The sequence below is a fragment of the Adiantum capillus-veneris genome, chromosome 26 (assembly GCF_014529385.1).
Source record: "Adiantum capillus-veneris isolate H3 chromosome 26, ASM1452938v2, whole genome shotgun sequence".
NCBI classification, from domain to species: domain Eukaryota; kingdom Viridiplantae; phylum Streptophyta; class Polypodiopsida; order Polypodiales; family Pteridaceae; genus Adiantum; species Adiantum capillus-veneris.
Window position 1 is genome coordinate 52,942,033 of NC_140956.1, and position 19,810 is coordinate 52,961,842.

Below are 19,810 nucleotides of genomic sequence, written 5' to 3' on the forward strand. Positions count from 1 at the left end.
CTACTAAGTATTTTACCCTGCCAGTGTTAATTGAACTTGCGTGCAGAAATCAGACAAGACCTACCAAAACCAGACCTGTCGCTAAGTATTTTACACTACTAAATCCACTCACTACTAAGTATTTTACCTTGCCAGTGTTAATTGAACTTGCGTGCAAAAATCAGACAAGACCTACCAAAACCAGACCTCTCGCTAAAGACTACAAAAACTAGACAAGTCGTTAACTCTCCACTTGGTCTCACTCAGCTTCTCGCGGGCCCCCACTCTCACATATAAGGCCTTCAACCAATGAGGCCACAAGCCTATTGAATGCTAAATTTCGCCAACGAAATACCATTTGAGGCCTACCAACTAATGATGTCAACTACAAGATGCATGTCTTCTATTGTATTTCACTAGCAAAATCATAATTGAGGCTTGCCAACCATATTTGTGTTATATTTTCCAACCACTGCAGGGGGGTTGTCTTATGCTTAATTTTGCCAACAAAATTGGATGTGAAACCATCTGCTGCTCATCAAATAACACAAGTAGTGCTCTTCAATTTCTTTTTGAAGTGGCTTGATGATTTTAGGATTGCAGGGGCTTGATATATTGAATCCTTTAAATGTTCAATGTTCATTAATGTGAAAATTAATTATAAGCACTTTTCAAAAATGGGGTGGTTAATTTTATAGTTGCTTTCAAGGTGAGTTTTTCCTTCATCATTGACATATTTTTCCAACAAAATTCAATGGATGCCTTAGATTTGCGAGTTACCTAGTATTTAGATATATGTGAGATGTCATAGATCTGTGATATATTGAGATGCACAAGATTTGTGAAATTATCTCTTATATAGATATTTCGCTAGCAAAATTGAGTATTGTTTGTATATACGGTCCCATTCCTTGCTTGATTGTCTACTAAGATAAAGAAACCCCCCTTATCTTAAATCCAAATTCCAAGACCCCCCCCCCCCTCTCTCTCTCTCTCTCTCTCTCTCTCTCTCTCCATATATATCTTGATTTGCCTACCCTTACAATTGGCTCATAGCCATGCTTTTGATTAAGCCATGCTATGTTTACTTGTGGCTCATTCCATTAGCATCTTGATGCTTCAGGAGCAACACTTATTAGAACCTTGTATAGCTTTGGAACTATGGGTTCTAATGGAGATGTATGTAGTGATGGATTTTTTATTACACACCAATATGGATAGAGATATTATTAGGCATGGCAATGCTTACCAACTAATTATGTGTTTTCAAGGAAAGTTGATGGGATGAATTTTAATATGCATTTGAAAGTATCTTGTTTTTCAAACTTATGATGTATTTTGCCAACAAAATTGAATGGATGTCACAATTATGGGAGGATGGATCTCTGTTTAAATGTTATATCATAATGTGATTTTTAAAAAAAAATTGTTATAATGCAGTGTATACAATTGTTAATGCATATTGCTATGTCATATATATGGCTTAAGATATTGATGGTTTGGATATTTTTTGGTAGGTATCAGAATGACCCGTGTAGGTAGCCAAAAAAAAGGGAAGAGAGTAGCCAGTTCAAGTTCTCAACTTAAATCAAAGAAGGCCACGAAAAGTTCAAAGAATGAGGCTCAGGTTGAGAAAGTAGTAGCTATGGAGGCTGAAGGTGAAACCCAAATCCAAGATCTTGAGCATGTGGATGACCATGTGCCTGCTATCATTGAGAAACCTTTGGGCTCATATGTTTTGAAGGCACTTACTATGCATAGGGGTAAGCCAGTTCTTGAGATACTTTACGTCGTAGTCTTATTAGCACAAGGGTTCGAGAATTGAGACCAGACCTTTGTGATTTGGAAAGGGCTTTTACTCATGAAGGATATGTGCCCATTAAAGGTATTTTCATTCTTTCTTCCTATGGATGCTGAAATTATGCTCACATATGACAAGCATTGGCATTGGGTCAATGAGGAGTTTGAAAAAGAAATTGAGGGAGATCCAATTTGGTTGTTTTTCTGGAAAGATGTTCTACGTTTGGGAAGGAAATTATCCAACGACATCTTGGATGGAACTTATAAAATAAGTATGGTATAGAGATAAAGAGAGACATGTTAGAATCAGATTTGAATTCATTGATCCTGAACCAAAAGATGAAGTTGAACTTTTGGCTGCTTCTTCAGAGATTCAATTTGTGAGTTCTTGTTCTCTTCAAAATATTATGACTTAAATATGATGTTCTCGTTTTTAAATGGTGAACCTTATCGCAGATGAATGAGAATGCCATTGTTCTCACAAGTTTATGGGACTATTTGCAATACACTAGTACTCTTTGCTCATGCAATGTTGATGATTTATGGCGGACTTTTCACAAATTGAGAAGATGGCTATCAAAAAAGCGCATGTGAATGAATCTTTGGGAGGTCATAAAGTTTGGTATCCTCTTACACAATCTTTGCTTGCTCAAATGGCGTTTTCGAGGAGTGTCTTAAGTTGATTTGATGGTCTTGTAAATTGAATCGATTTTATCTTATTCTATTGATATATGCTTCTAAAATTAGGCAAGCTACAAAAAGAGTGTACAGAGAAAGAGGGAAAAAAGATTCCAAGTGGACTACCAAAAAAGGAGCAAGAGCACAAGCTAATGTTGATTAGAAAGGCAGTGACCAAAAAATTTGTGCGAAAGATTCATAGATAAGTGTTTATAGAGTAATTTTTAATGCTATCATGATTGACATTTATACTATAATAATAATAATATCATAATTGCAGATATTGTGTATTATCAATCCAAGCTTGGAAAAGTCGGTTTGACATTCTTTGGGGTTTTCCAATGTTTGATACGACTAAGAAGATCACACTGGATAAATTGTATCAAATTCAGTTGCAGCATGCTCTTAAGATAAGAAGCTTTCTATGCTTGCTTTGCTTGGTATGGGTGATAATTTGAAAATTTCTTATGGTATTCTTGGAGGTGATCATGAGTTCATAAGATGGTGTGCAAAAGAGGTATGGATGGAGTAACTACTGATGGAAGCCTCAAGAATGCCTCTTCAAGTGGTTGACAAAAATATTGGGGGAGAGCAACCAGCTTTACTAGAGCATCCGACTTTGATAGAGTATTTCAATGATATTTTGTTTTGATATAGGGATACTCTTTTTGAGCCTCTTGCAAAGGAGGAGACAATGGAAAGTCCAGCAATCAAGCAAGCTGATCTACCAATTGCTGCCCGAAGAGTTGTTTATAGGTATGTAAATTTGGTTTTTTGAAAAAAGTCGATTGTTTATGACAGCAATAAATGTAATTTAAGGTTCAATGTCTTGCTTTGAAGGTTTCTCCTATCCTTGTTGAGTAGCAATAAAATACACAATCTTCCACATATTTGTAAGGCATGGCCAATGCTTTCACCTCTATCATTTTGCATGTATACTTCCACTATTTTTAGAGAGGATAGAAAGCTGTCGGGTGTATTTCTTCTCAGTGATTGCAAAAGAAAGCATTGTCCATGGTGGGTTGACATGAAGAAAGGACCATGTATTGAGGAAGAAAATGACGCATATCCAAAGCATCAAAAGGGAGAGCGTAGATGAGACTCGGGGTCAATTGGAAATATGAATGAAGATACACTAAGACAGGTGCAAGAACAACAGAGAAGCATTTTAGAGGCCAAGAAGGTGCAATTGGAGTAACTACCTACAAAGATCGGAAGACCAAAGCTTATAACTGCTAGAGACATACGAGGTAATGATTCTTATTTTGCATGCTTTTTTGGTTTTGTCTATTGCTTAAGTGACTGTAATTAAGCCATGGATTGTTATAAATGTAGAGAAAGATTGTGTTGATGTTGATATTGCACATGTTGAGAAGAGAAATAAGAGCTTTACAACCGATATGATATACTTTCCAATTCAAACCTTCTCTCGTCTCTCTAGTCGTGAAACTCCGGAGAGTGTGGCAGTTCTTGAATTAGACTACATCATCTTGGGTAAGGACTAGGTCATTCTTTTTCAAGGCCAATGGGGAGAGAATGCAATGACACAAAAAGACTTATGCTTGGAGTGTTGATTTATGTGTTTTTGACTTACCTAGTGGATCTATGATTCCAGGTAATTTCTGGCAACTTACGAAATCACAAATTTTGATTGTGGTATTATGTATTGTTGACTTGCTTCTTGGGTACATGATTTTAGGGTATGAGTTTATTCCTCATTGGAATGATATCTCCAATGATCATGTTCTTTACGCATTGGGCATTGCAGCTGCTTGTATGGATGATGGAGGATGGGCACTTGTTACATGTTCCACATCATCTCTACCCATTGTCGAGCGTATGGCCTCAAAAGTGCAGATGGAGGTTCATCTTCGATGGTTGGCTGAGACAACGGAGCCATATGCCTACACTAGAAATAGTGATTTTGTGGTGAAGGTTAGTTTTCTTAGAACTTGCATAATGTATACCTTTTTATTGGTTGTTTATTCTTAAAAATATTGCATTGAGATTTATCAAATCTCGTATTGAAGAACATTTATGCTTTTTCTAAATTGTTTAGGAGAATTCTTTTCATGTGCTTCTTTTAAAGAGACCTGGCTGCACACCATTACTTCATTTCAATGAAGGTAATGCAATAGCAAAAGAGTTCCAACAATCTTTGGACTCTTATATCCTACAACACCTCCTTCCATCATCTCAACGCTCCAAACAAACATACAATTTTGGAATCTAGTGGGAATCTAGCGAGGAGGAATTGAGAAAAGTCTTGCTGTCATACTTATGTTTTTGGAGGTTTTAACTACCTCAAATAGTACTGTGTTGGAGCTTAGAGCAGGAACAGGACCAATTTTAAGAGGATGTCTACATACAAGAAGGTAGTGTCTTGCAATGGAGATGATAAATCCATTGTTGATAATCATCTTGCCCTTATAAAAATAACTTCCTACTTTATGGGTGTGGGAGCCTCTTCTTCATATATACCAATGGAAGAGGAAGAGTTGGATACCTTTGGGTGTGGGAGCCTCTTCTTCATATATACCAATGGAAGAGGAAGAGTTGGATACCTTTGGCTTTCAAGTTCCCATGGATACCAATGGAAGAGGAAGAGTTGGATACCTTTGGCTTTCAAGTTCCCATGGATTGGTATGGTTTAAATAAAACTATATTTGTCATCTTTTTAACTAAAAATTTATCACATTTCTAAGGTATAGCTTTAAAAAAGAGTCAATACCATGTTATACTGCAAAAATGGCAAGTTTCATGTGCAATAGAGATGACCGCTTTGATAGACCATTGATGGAAAATCTAAGGTCACCATCAATTTTTATTGATGACCTTGCTACGCATAGCGATGATACTACAAGTAGAGAAGGTTTATAAAGCTAAATTTTTGATACTACTAATATTTTGGTGTCGAACATTATGAGTGATTTGACATTCTATTTTGTATTTGGCATTTAGTTTGTGCCAAATTTTGACATATTGCCGTTGCTTGATTGTATGGTCATGTTTTGGTATTAGACATGCAGTTTCTTTTGGCTACATGATGAGTGGAATATTTACTTATTTGCTCATGTTTGGGTAAATGATAGTGTTGTCTCATTGAGCTTTGCTTCTTGCATTTTGCATTATGATTATAATTTTCAAGTTTGGTATACATATACTCAAGTTTTGGTATTGAACATTGTAGTTTAATTTTTGTCTCCATCATGGTTGAAGTGTTATTGCACATATTTGCTTAGATATAGAGGTCATGTTTTATATTGGACATTGTAGGTGCATTTGGAATTTGCTATTTATATTCAACTTTATGGCAAGTATGTGGTTGGTATAGTATTTGACTCTAGCACAGGGACAATTACCATTAATGCCAAAGCCCTTCAGATAATTGTTGTGGCACTAGCCCATGTTTTTAGTTTTCCTTTTGATTCAAAGCATGGGCTAGCCCATGTTTTTACTTTTCTTTTTTAATTCAAAACCCCAACCACCCTTGCATTAGATTTTTTTTTGAAGAAAACCCCTTAGACCAGAAAGAAGTGAAAGGATGGAGGCCTGGGTATCCTGGTTTAGTACTGGAATAGAAAGCAACATATAAGTTTGTTGCTAAAGCTATCAACCTAAAAAATAACCCCACTTATGTTTCTAAAAACCTTTTCAACATGTTACTAACCAAAAAAATGAACACAAAGGCAACAATAAATTTGAGTATAATCTTGTTTAACATCGTAATTACTCAAACAACCAAAGTGCATAATCAACACTTGCTCAAAGCTTGCTATGTAAGCCATTTTTTCTACTGGGCAACCAACATACCAGTGCATGTAAATGTCCATAATGCTTTGGCAAAACTTAATGGAGGAACAACACCTAGGGACCAGACTGCTAGTCTGGAATCCCAACAAGAGCAAGGACTTCTCTAGTAACAATAGGAATGAAGAGGAGTCTAGCATACACAAAGGCCACAACAGCTGATCCAACATCCAAAAAGCAAAATCCGATAAAGGAATTTTGAGACCAGCTCAAAGATCAGAGTAAAGCCATGCCAGCAACTGTTTCGATAACCACAATGCCAGTCATCGGTAAGACCCCAAAAACTTCAATTGACAAAGAAATCATGCTACCAAGAACCCCACAAAAAACTATAACTGAAATTTTGAAGGACTCTAATTAGGCTACACCCTTTGAAAAAACTATGGTGTTGACTTCTTTAGTGGAAACATCAATAAACAGGACTACGTGGATAGTTCAGTTGTAAACACATCTAAAAATTTGCGAGAAAGCTATTGACTCCATAGAAGATGCATGTACTCACCTATGAGACCGATCGGACAAACACAAAAACAGTAATTGGTGGATGTGTGACCACAATCCAGGTGGGTGGAGCACCATTGTTAATGCAACAGGTCAAATGATCTAAAGCCCCATCAAGCACTTTGATGTTAATTGTCTGGAGGTAGATCTTGAAAGACAAATCATTAGGTCTGAAGAACAACAAAAAGACAATGTGTCTATCAAAGATCTTTTGATCAACTTAAAATGTAGATAGGTGTTTGGCCATTTCAGCATACAGGTACCCACCTAGCCGGACACCAGAATTTTAATATACTCTATTATTTTTTGGATCTAGTGTAGCGATACTATGTGTAGATCTTGATTCTAGAGTATAGATCTATTCTATAAATTGCAATTCTTTCATGATATTTGTAAAAGCCCATGTGAGCCCTGGCCATTGTCCATTTAGATAGCCCTAGGTATAAAAGATAATAACCGTAGTATGAAAGGGAGGCTTATCTTTTGGAGAAAAAAAGAAGCTTTGTGTATGTATGCTCAAGCGGCCAAACAACTTAGATTTGTAATCAACTTTTCTCATGATTGTGTAATCCTATTTCAATTTCAAAAGTTGCATTGTGTTCCTCTTCTCTTGCTCCTTCAATTGAGTGTAAGCACATAAGTTTTGTTGTGGTCAATGACTACATGTGTGCGAACCCTTTCTGTAGTTTTGAGTGCTTACATCATTTTTTTTTGACATTTTGACCGTAGGAGAGTGTTATTAGACCTTAGGGTGATTCATTCGAGCTGTTTTGTTGCAATTTTGTGACCTAGTACGTGATAGATCATGATTTTGGTACCTTGTCAGATTGCAACAAAACTTTGCAGACATGTCTCCTTAGACCTAATACAACTTTCCTTAAAGTTTAGTAGCTATCCAAGTCTATTTAGTCATTGAAATGGCATGATGACCTAGAGCGATGAGATATGACATAGGTAGATTTTCCAGTCTGAGAGTGATGATTCACTTGTTGAGTTGATGCCCTTTCTTGTTTGTAACCAGACTTTGTAACCATATCCCCTTTAGACCTATTATAGCTTCCCTTAAAGTGTCGTGGCTATTTGAGTCCATTTAGTATTGAAATGGCATGATGACCTATAGTGTTGACCGCTGGGTCAACAACACAACATAACTCAAGTTTCATACCAAAGTCTTATCTTTTGCGAGTTATGAAATGCTACGGATTATGGCTATAAACGTCATTTGTAATGAGTAGTTATTCTAGTTTCAAAAGCCAGGGTGCAATGGCACTTCCAGATTGTAAATACAAAGCCATTTGACCCTTTCAACCCCATTTTTTGTTAAACTTAAGGTAGCCTTAGTATATAAGGTACCTAAGTCATTTTGTAAAAGGGGAGAGACTTTAATCATAATCAAAACTTTAGCGCTACCGTCTACTGTGTGTGAGAGAGAAAGAGAGTGAGCGTGAGCTTTATATTCTAGCTACATATTCTAGCTACGCCCGGCTCGCTCAACACATTGGAGATCCGACTGCACCATTGCTGTAGGCTCAAGGAGAGCTACGCGACAACGCAAAGCATTCCACGCGAGACGAAGCGCACACGCCGACGCATCTATGAGCTATTTGTGGCCGTAAGTGTATCAAACGATGTCTGTTTTCTGCGTGCTAGTAGTCTATAGAATCGTGGCGACATAAGCTACGCATAGGTACTCATAAATTTTAGTTTCGGGCACTTTCAAAATTCTGCTTTGTCATCCTACACGTTTTTCGCAGATGGGTTTAGAGTGAGGTTTCTGAGTGTAGAAGCTCAGGGACAGGTCTATCCTAGTGAGGGGATGGTGTTCCTTAAGTTTTGTACGAATCTGGCATGAATAGGTGAGTTACCTTCCGTATGTGTGTATGTGGCTAGGTGGTGTAGTTGAGAGCAGTGAGGTTCTTGATTGTGGTATAGTTGGCCTTCCAGAGTGTTGTATGTGTAGGATGGTCTCAGCCTGACAAGCTAAAGAGATTTCCTCCGGGTGCCTATCGTGTCATCTATGTCCCCGATTGAAATTATGTTGATCTAGGTAGTGTTTGCATGCACTTCATGGGTGTGTGAGTCGCTCCCGCAACATATAGCGATGAGATAGAACATATGCAATTTTTTTGGTATGAGATTGATGATTTGCTTGTTGAGTTGAAGTGTTTGCGTGTTAAGTTCACTTCCTAAGAACTGACAGCCTCAAAGAGTATCTATGCCTCATCTCAATCACTTCCTTGAGTATTGACATTAGTATATTAGTGCAAGATAGCTATGCTATAGACATCCATCGCGACGACTTGCTAATACAAGGAAGAGGAAAAAAAGGCAACTAAAGCACTTCAACAACAAGTCAAGTTTGTGAAAAACAAAACCCAACTCTCATCATAGAGAAATGGAAGCTGATCAAAGATATCACTGCTCAAAGGACATAGTTGAATCAAAAGAGAGTGGTGCTTAACTGTTCAAATGAGGTACACACAATTATGTAGTAGTCTATTTTGGATAAGTATATCTAGCAATCCATAGTAGATATTTTTATCAGGATGGGAATCTAGCTTTGAACTATGATGAAGACTTGCAAAACCTACTCAGCACCATAGAGATAGATATAGAAGGGAAAATTGAAGTGTACATAGCCACATTGCCTAATAAGGCTCTAATAGAGCATCTTACCCATGATGTACATGAGGATGAAGACAAAGATGATGCTGAACAAGGGCAGGACATGGATACTAGAGAGGGAACATTCGATAAAAAGGGATGATGACCAATGGCCAACCCCCCTGAGAATTGTATCATTCCTTGAGTTAATTCGTTAATTCTTCCCTTTGATTTATGGACATTAGGGTCATAGCCTCCCAAATTTCACACATCATATATCCACAATGTCTTGTTGTTGACATTAGGTGTAATTTTCTAGTGCCTAATAGACTTTGTTGCTTCTTGCAAACATTTTTGTTCAAGTGCAAGTTGGTTTTGTACTTGGTATGGATATGGTTTGGGTATGGTTTTGTAAACATCTTTCTCATGGTTATAGTCTAGCACAATTTCAAGATGTGGTTATATTTTGATATAGCAATAACTTTGTTATGGTTATGGGAAAAGAATGGTTATGAAACTTCTAATGGCTATGGCATTTATCAAATTGTTTGGCATGCTAATGGTAATGATAGGTGTGACACCTACTAAGATATTAAAAATCTTGGTAGGTGTGACATGCCACCATTAGTTTTTCCTCTTGATGGCCTCATCCCCATGCTAGCCAACCACCTCCACTAGCTTTTCAAGTCCATCACCATTGAGACTTGGCTAATAAGTACAACTGCCAAACAAATTGCAAAGCTGCATAATGAAAAAATTCCTCAAGGGATAATGTCATACTTTGTGATTCTTACATTAGATTTTTTCTCCTTCACACTTACTTTGAATCTCATTTGGACCTACAACATCCCTCCAATATATAACATGTAGAGGAGTAAAGTAGCATTGGTTAAAGACAAAAAATTGTGCAAAACCTCCACAAACACCAAGATGCAAGCAATAGCTCAAGGGAATGATCTATATAGTGAGCGAAGGGGATGCACATATGAAAGCTTTAAGTATAATATTCACAAGTGTTGAAGGAAGGAAAGGATAGAGATGTAGAACATGTACATATGTGTAAGGGGGCACTTGGATGATGTACCCTAGAGTCAAACTAAAATGGTAGAGTCCAAACAATAGAAGCTATAAGTAAGTGGATGAGGGGTGCTAAAGGGCAGTCCTACTTGATTGATATTGTGACCTTGAATGAACCCACAATTCTTTCATTGAACAAGAGCTCAGATTGGCTACTAGCACCAAGAGTGTTGACCAGTCGACACATCCGTGGTCCAAATCCTAATGCTTTCATAACATCTTTGATGAAAGACTAAGTGATCCTATCATAACATTTATCTAAATGTAATTGCAGTAGAATAAATGCTAGTGGATGTTGCATACTCTATGCTAACCATTGATGCCAAAATGTTATCATAGATTAACCTTCCCATAAACCATGCTAGTGGGGAGTGATGACTTTGCGTAGGAGGGGAGAGAGCCTAAGGGCTATGATTTTGGAAAAAAATTTGTAGGCCACTAACATCATAATAATCGGGTGCTAATGTTCATTAGGAAATTCCGGACATCATTTGGAGGGCCTTTTAGAAGAGAGAGAAAAAAGAGCTCTTCCAATGAGAGAAGAGCCAACGTAATGTAGAAAAATAGACCAATATCAACAAAACAACAAAAAAGGTGTCACCTACTTACTTAATAGTTCATGGATCGTTGAAAACAGTCACCTTTTCATTCAATGCAGGTGTCTTTTCCTTGATGTAGGCACCGCTCATTTAAAATTTCTTTTGCCATCAGTGAAATGAAAAAAATTCACAAAACCATCATCTAGTGGTAGAATTCAAAGCTTTCAACACATCCAATGTATTTGGAGGGCCCCAAAACTTAAAAAACAAATCTACATGCCTCGTTTTGACATCTAGAGAGGGAAAAAAATCCAAAAAACCACTAAAAATTGGTTTTTGCACAATGTCGCACAGACACCATTCCAAAAACTTTTGGAATGGCCTCTACGTTGCCGTTCTCCTAAAACATATATATTTATATATACATATGTGTGTGTATCATTTTTTTCATATATATATATATACATGTATATATATAAATATATATGTACACACATACACACCCACATAGATTTATATATATATGTATATAAATATATATGTTTTTGGATAATGGTGCGCAAAGGCCATTCCAAGAACATTTTTGCAGAAACCAAATTTTAGTGGTTTTTGGGCTTTTTTTCTCTCCCGGTGTCAGAACGAGGCATGCAGATATTCATATTTTCTGTTTTTGGGTGCTCTGGATGCAATGGAGATGTCAAAAGCTTCAAATTCTACCACTAGATGAAAATGTCATGATTTTTATTTTATTTCAATGATGACAAAAGCAATTTTAAATGAGCGGTGTCTACGTCACAAAAACAACACTTGCTTTGAGTGAAAAGGTGATTGTTTTCAATGATCCGTGGAAAGGTTGGTTCACTTTTCAGAGTATCTAGTTGTCCTTTTGGACGTACTCAATAAGTCCAAGTGTATTTTGAAGGGACTCCTCCTAGCCCTTACACTAGAAAATGAAAAAAAAAAGTTTGAGTAAATTTGGGCTAAATCTAAGCACCCTAGCCTACTCGCAAGACGCTTTTGGTTTACACCATGGGAACATGGGCATGTCCAATGCATGGAAAATTAGCAAAAATAAATAAATAGCGCAAACATAACCATTAAATTTTTTTAGCATAACTCGGGCAAATATGATTTAAATTTGACCAAACTTCACTAGTGTGTCTAAGATAACTATGGACACTAGTGAGAATTGGTTCAAGTCAATTCTAGGCTAGGGGTACATGGATTGCAATCCATGTTTGGGAGCCAAGTTAGGTTTTCTTGGTACCATGAAGTTGAGAATTTTCAAACTCTAAGTGAAACTTTTTAAGAGATCATAAAACAGAGCAAAACCTAACAAACTGTAAAAGTTAACAACCATCACATCAAACTTATTATCTATATAGCATTGTCCTTAAACACCTTGAGCGTTCCTCATTGAGACCTCAAGTGTCATCTCATATGTGAAGTACTTATCTTCTTAAAGCTATGTCTAAGGGGATAGGCTCAGTGAAAAATCTATTTCTTCTCCCTCCTCCCAAACCTAGAAATTATTTGCCACACAAAAAAATTTGGATTCAACATAAACAATGTGTTGATCTTCATGATCTTTGATTTTGAACTGAGTAGAAATAGAATTTTTACTAAGCCTATTGATTCAAAATAAGCATTGTGCTGATATTTGTGATCTTTAATTTTAAATTGGGTCACATTGAAATTGGATGTGACATTTATTGGTGGTGATTCTATTTTTCTCGATTTGTTAAGCTGGGAAAAAATGTCTTAGCTTACAATCATGCTATTGAGAAATTAATACTTTCAAATGAAAATAGAAGAAAAAGAAAACTCCCCACCTAATATTTGAGAAGCAGGAAAAAAAAAAATCAAATTTGAAAATTTTCCTCTAGAAAATCATAGAAATAAATTGTCTATAATCAACAACTAGATTTCCCTTGAGCATTGAGTCACAATTGAGCTCCCCTTACACCCATATTATCTGTAGTTGGAAATGGTCATCTCCAATTTTCCACACAACCTTCGATAAATAATTGCAAATGCTTCTTATGATTGTTCCTACTACATTAAACATTATCTTTGCTTCTTCTTTTACTACATTAAATGGGAGGGATCAAAGATAATGAGGGATATTATTTGTAGTTGGAAATGGTAATCTCCAATTGTCCGCAGAACCTCCGATAGATAATTGCAAATGCTTCTTGTACTTGTTCCGATTGCATTAAAACTTCTCTTTGCATTAATACTTGTTTACTACATTAAATGCGAGGGGTCAAGGATAATGAGGGATATAGTCCACTTGAAAAAATTATTGTGGCCACAATGGAGTTTGGGGCAACACTACTGACATGGTTGAAGCCATGGCGGTGCAAATCGAGTTAGCACTTGATGCTAGGTACCACTTGACCTTGGCACAAGTGCAAGAATTTCTTATCTACTCTCCTATGATGGAGGAGTTTTCCTTTCATCTATCACAACTCTACAAAGTGCCATAATAATGGGGAACGGGAAATGTTTCTCCACAGGGTAGAGTATAAGACTTTTCACATTGTGCATATATAAATACACTCTTTCCATGTAACTCATGTAAGGATTTGTGTGCTACCCTTTCCATGCTACAAATGGAGGCACGATGTTCGTACAAAATACCAAAAACAACATACTGCAATCCACAAAACACACAAGTTTGCCTACGTGGAAAATCTTGTAGCACATAATCAAGAACAGAGAGTGACAGAGAGTGAGAGAGAGTAAGCAAGAATGTGCAAGTGCAGCTCCTAGTGCAGAGTGCTATGCCGGCATGGCAAGAGAGGAAGGAGGAGAGGAGAAAAGACTGGGTACAATCTCCCCCATGCAAGAGTGACCATTTCCCTTTTGCACGTATTTACTTTATGGATTTCATGAATGGTCAAAGTGAGTACAAACTGGTCGGCCGCTCATAAATGCCCAAAGCTCATAAACAACACTTGAATAATAAAATTACATAAAATGTATATCTGTTCACATAGGTCTTTGCTCGGTTAAGCCTTTTCCACCTACCAACTACAGTAAATGCCAAAATATCAATTCCACTACATACCTCTCCACAATTAGAAAGCAATTGTCCTCAGATGCGAAGATAAAAATTTGCAAGCCATACTTGTCAAAAATAGTGATTAGTATTTTGTGTTAGAAACAACACGTACTAAAATGAAAATTGTATGAAACAAAAGAACATTGCTTATGCATGCCGTCATCCACATACTACCTATCCTAGTGTCCCATACCACTAGAATAAGTAGTATATGTCATACCCTGATGAATCAAGATATCATTTGTCACACTCATCATTCAATGGTGGGTAGACACTGCATCATGATTTTGTGATCGATGTTGCTTAAATCGGTGAATCTTCACCAATGAGACATGCTGCCTAGATCAACAAATCTGCACTAATGCTACCCAAATCAACAAATCTGCATTAATGCTACCCAAATCAACAAATCTGCACTAATGCTTCCTAAATCAATGGATCTGCATTAAGTTTTGTGCTACCTAAATCGGTGGATGACTAGTGGTGTTGCCTAAACTGGCAAATCCACACCAAGATGAACATTGACACATTGCCTAAATCGGTAAATCTGTGTGCATGTGACCTATGGACTAGACATGACATAAAAAGTAAAAAAAAATTTACATGTTTGATATCAAATTGGAATAGACTGGAATGTGGAAGCATGTACAAAATGTTAGCGATCATTACACACTACCTGAGCTCTTGTAAGTAGTGGTATGACAAGTCATCTCAATAAAGAGTCCAATCAAAGAAAGTAGAAGTTATGACATTAGAAACAATGGATTTTGCAACATAATGTCAACAAGTAAGGAATTTATGTCTTCTTAAAAGCATTTGAAAGAATTCTTGCCTGCTGCAAAGGTGCTTGGGTATCTATAAGGTTAGGAGAATATTTGGAGCTTGATATGATAACATTTTAGTTAGCTTTATCTGCAGAATTTTTATAAAAAATAAAGCACAAAAAATGACTTTGTGTTACATTCAACATCAACCTAATCATACACTAAATACATTAATGATAAAATTGATACAAATTTGGGAGTAGAGCAGACAAATTTAAGTACAAATAAACAGATAATAAAGGTGCTATATAAATTTGAAGAGTGGTTTGTAAAGCCGAGGAAACTAGTGGTATTGGTCTCGTAACAAAGCGGTACTTATAAGCTCAATGACTAACTGTTTGGATAGGCTACAAGTAGTGTTCCAAAAGTTGTTGGTATTAGATTTTGGTGTAGAGGTAAGCACCCATCAGTAAGCATTGCCCAATGTATGCGTCATTAAAATCCCTAGAAGTGCCACGTAAAGTGGCCAAAAGCCAAAATATTTTGAGTCTATTGATTTTAAAACTGATAATTTGGGAGAGAATTTTTACAAAATGAGAACAATCATAGTGATAGACAAACAAGGGACATGCCATGTTAACAGTGAGAAGGTGACATGAATGTGTGATATATATGTTTACTATTGGCATTAAAAGTGGAAATATAATGCACAAAGAGTGTGTGTAACTAAAATTTAGGTAGATTCATTTGAAAAGAATGCTAAATAAATAGAGAACAAAATTATGAACATTTTGATACCAATAGCAAGAACTTATCAAGTGTATGAGTTGTTGTAGGGAAACTTGTGCTCAGGTAGTTTTGAAGCACCTAATTTTGGCTGAAAGTTTCACCGAAAAAATACTTTCAACTCACTGACCATGTTCAACTAGAATGAGCAAAGTTGCTCGGGATAAGCGCCAATTCTGAGGGCGGTTAGTGTATGACACTAATGTCAAAAATATAACATGATTGACATCAATTACCAAAAAAAACAATAGGGGGTGGTGGGGGGTTGTGAAGAGAGAGAGAAATGAAATGAAACGTTATAATAACCATCTTTAAAATTCCAAAATTACCTACGAAAACAAAGTGAGGATATCCTTGTGGATCTAATACAATGTTAAAGTATGAAAATAGACTAAAACCATCATCATCATCATCAATTCCCGTGGATTCTCAAAATTTGAGAATGTATGCCAGTGGTCGCCAAAGAGCTTCTACAATGTCCTCCGATATAAGGAGTCATAGTGGGAGGGGGAAGAGAGATAGCAAAAGGAAATAAAATTTTATATTAACCGTCTGTAAAATGCATATGGGACCAAACGCATACACTCCTTATGGATCTAATACAATGTCTGGGTACAAAATAAAACAGTAAAGTGGAAAATTGGAGATTAAAGAAAAACCAGGTGGATATCATCATTATCATTATTCATGCCTAAGGATGCCCAACAACTGGTGTTGTTTGAGAAAGTGTTGCACCGGTCTCTGAAGAGCTTCGTCCAAGTCCGTCTTCTTGGTGTCAAAGCCTTATGATACGTCTTGGTCATGGGTCGTCGATGAAAGGTTACATTCCCTTGTCAATTCCTAATGAAAAATAAGGTTGCACTGTGTAAATTGCAGAAAACCTCTTACAGAGAAGTGAGGTCTCCTTTATCCTTGATCCCTCATGGAGATCAAAGGTGCACTTGAACCTTGTGCTACCTCGCCACCCTCTCCATGGGAAAATACCCTAAATGGATTGGCCAAAACCCCAACAGTATGTTCATACACCCAGCTATGGTGTTGGAAGATCTCACAAGCAGTAATAGAATGCTCGTCTAGTGTAACAGGAAAATAGAAAAATGCTGATCATGCCATTGTGAAACCATTTATGAAGCCATAGGAGGCCTATTTTGTGTCAGTCCCCGTCCTTCCTTTGAGTGCCCTAGTGGCGGTTCATGATTTCTCTACATGCATGGCTTGAGAACAAGGGGAGAGAGAGAGAGAGAGAGAGAGAGAGAGAGAGAGAGAGAGAGAGAGAGAGAGAGAGAGAGAGAGAGAGAGAGAGAGAGAGAGAGAGAGAGAGAGAGAGAGAGAGAGAGAGAGAGAGAGAGAGTTCAACAAATCAATGGTGCCACCATGCAAGAGAGAGGTAAGTAACTAGATTAACCTCAACTAGCTCATGTAAATAAGTTGTGCCATCAGAAGGAGGGAGGGAGAGCAACTCATAGCTATTGTGAGCCGCCTACTAAGGTTGGTGGAGTAAGGTAGCGGTCTAAACAAGCTACAAGACATCGTCCTATATTGACCATTGTATGGTAGGCTGCGTCTAGTTTAAGCACTGAAGCCAGGGTGGTTGGTACAACGTCCAATGTTTGAGGACGGTTTCCTAGAGGTAGAGATCACATGAGTGTAGGTGATCTGGGTGGTCGCCTTTTGGTTTTTGGATGTGCATGCATATGTGGTGGGTAGCCCACCGCTCATAATATGTTAAAGGTGGTTGAGGGACAAGAGGATGAGATCAAATGGCAGCATCTCTATCTGATTCTTTACATTGGCTACATGCAAGCCGTAAATTTTTTTAATGGATACGGATGTAGGCGGGTAGGGGAAACAACCAGTGGAGGATGAGTGGTTGAGAGAGATCTTGGGGCAGTTACTATGTAGAGAGAGAGAGAGAGAGAGAGAGAGAGAGAGAGAGAGAGAGAGAGAGAGAGAGAGAGAGAGAGAGAGAGAGAGAGAGAGAGAGAGAGAGAGAGAGAGAGAGAGAGAGAGAGAGAGGAAGCGGCATGTGTGAAAATTTGGGGTATGGGAAGAGAGGTGCAAGCTAGAGTTGGCCGCTAGCTGATGAGAGAGAGAGAGAGAGAGAGAGAGAGAGAGAGAGAGAGAGAGAGAGAGAGAGAGAGAGAGAGAGAGAGAGAGAGAGAGAGAGAGAGAGAGAGAGAGAGAGAGAGAGAGAGAGAGAGAGAGAGAGAGAGAGAGAGAGAGAGAGAGAGAGAGAGAGAGAGAGAGAGAGAGAGAGAGAGAGAGAGAGAGAGAGAGAGAGAGAGAGATTTACGAAAAGTTACACGGGGAACCTTGCCATCCTCTGAGCCACCTCTATGAAACAAAAAACTTTAGTTTGAGTACTGGATTTTAAACCCATCAAAGCTAGTAAGGGTCATGTCAACACGGAGATTAGAGCCCCGTCTCCATATCTTGTATGTATTCGAGGGAGCAATGCGAGTAGTAAAAGGAGTTATAGATATCTCAAAATTAAATTTTATCTCCATGTAAAAGTCCCTCATTCTTTGCATTGCACCAATAATGCAAGGGAGATGTCTACACCACTTGGCCCAAGCTAAGGGTTGGTAAAACCTTGTGATGATCATGGCAATGCCCTCCTCCTGTGCACTCATAGCTTCTTGCAGAGCACTCCATCCTTGATCATTTTACAAGGTCAAATCAGCTCCTACAACCACCATTAGCATTTCAACATTAGTTGCATCCCCAAGGCGTGCTGCTAAATGTAGAGAATTTTCTTGATTGGGCACATCTTGCCGATCTACAACATTTGACACCTTGTCAGTTGCCTCCTTGGCTAGTATTCATTCTTCTTTTGTCACCTCTTCACCTGCTTCTGGGTACCCTTGGGATCTTGGATAAATACTCTTTAGGAAAGAATAGTCATGGCAAGCAATTGCATGGTTATTGGGCTGTGCCTATATGCTTCACTTTCTTCTACTGAAATTTTTGCCATGCTACAGGTGTAAAGTGCTATGTGCGGATCAAGTCTCTATAAGCCATTGAGATGGGAGGCAAGCACATACAGAGCTCACTCTAAATTTCCCTTCTTTGTCTCCTTACAATCTACCCTCAGTCTGCTCTCCCATTACTTCGCAAACTACGTACTCGATAAGCAATTAAAGATTAAAAAAAAAGTATCCTATTAGGCTTAGCAACAAGAATAAATGCATTCCCATATATATGGAAAAGAAAAGTCAAGATTTCTTAGCTCTATTAATTGTAGCTCCTTTCCTTGTGATATCCATGCATAGTTGCAATACCAAGATCATTTCCAGAGCTCTGATACCACTACGAGAAACGGAGGTGCAGTGTCCCTGCAAAATACCAAAAACAACAAACTGCAATCCATGAAACACACAAATCTTCCTACTTGGCAAATCCCGTAGCATATAATCAACACCATATGCAAACATAGAGCGAGAGAAAGTAAGCGATAATGTGCAAGCGCACCTCCTAGAGCGTAGTGCTACATCGGCACGGCGAGAGAGGAGGGAGGAGAGGAGAGAAGAAAGACACACACACTAGGTGCAATCTCCCCCCATGCACGAGTGACCTTTTCCCTCTTGCACGTATTTACTTTATAGATTTATTGAATGGTCAAAGTGAGTAAAAACCGACCGGCCGGTCATAAATGGCTAAAGATCATAAAGAGCTCTTGAATAGTAAAATGTATATATGTTCACATAGGCCTTTTCTCGGTTAAGCCTTTTCCGTCTATCAGCTACAATAAGTACCAAAATATCCATTCCACTACATTCCAAATCCCACTTGCAAGCGCTACATCTCCATCAATACTTGACCCATCCACTTGAGCAAGAGGAGTAGATGATGTTGAGCAAGACACTTGTTAGTCTTGCCTACAACTTGTCAAACGTATACTTCTCATTTGTCCCTAAAGCCCCATGCAAGGCACAAAGAAGAGTGGGTCGGTGATGAGAAGTGAGATCCCAATCTTGTCAGGTAAGGTCATTGTTGTTCTCAAGAACATTTCAAACAAAACCACTCAAACACAATTTGCGTCGACATGGATTGTTTCAGTCTAGAACTCTAAAGAGAGGCAAGAAAGAAAAGTTTTGGATTTAATCTCTAAGGTCTATTTGATGTGTAGGGACACACACACACACACACACAGGTAGAGAGAGCGAGCGAGCGAGCGAGAGAGAGAGAGAGAGAGAGAGAGAGAG

The 19,810-nt window shown here is 37.9% G+C and overlaps 3 pseudogenes; 2 read left to right on the forward strand and 1 right to left on the reverse strand.

The window, feature by feature from the left end:
- Window positions 1-2,360: 2,360 nt before the first annotated feature.
- Window positions 2,361-3,962, forward strand: LOC147423458 (uncharacterized; annotated as a pseudogene).
- Window positions 3,963-4,146: 184 nt separating this feature from the next.
- LOC147423459 (uncharacterized) lies at window positions 4,147-4,690 on the forward strand (annotated as a pseudogene).
- Window positions 4,691-15,727: 11,037 nt separating this feature from the next.
- LOC147423460 (uncharacterized) lies at window positions 15,728-18,579 on the reverse strand (annotated as a pseudogene).
- Between the last annotated feature and the right edge of the window lie 1,231 nt (window positions 18,580-19,810).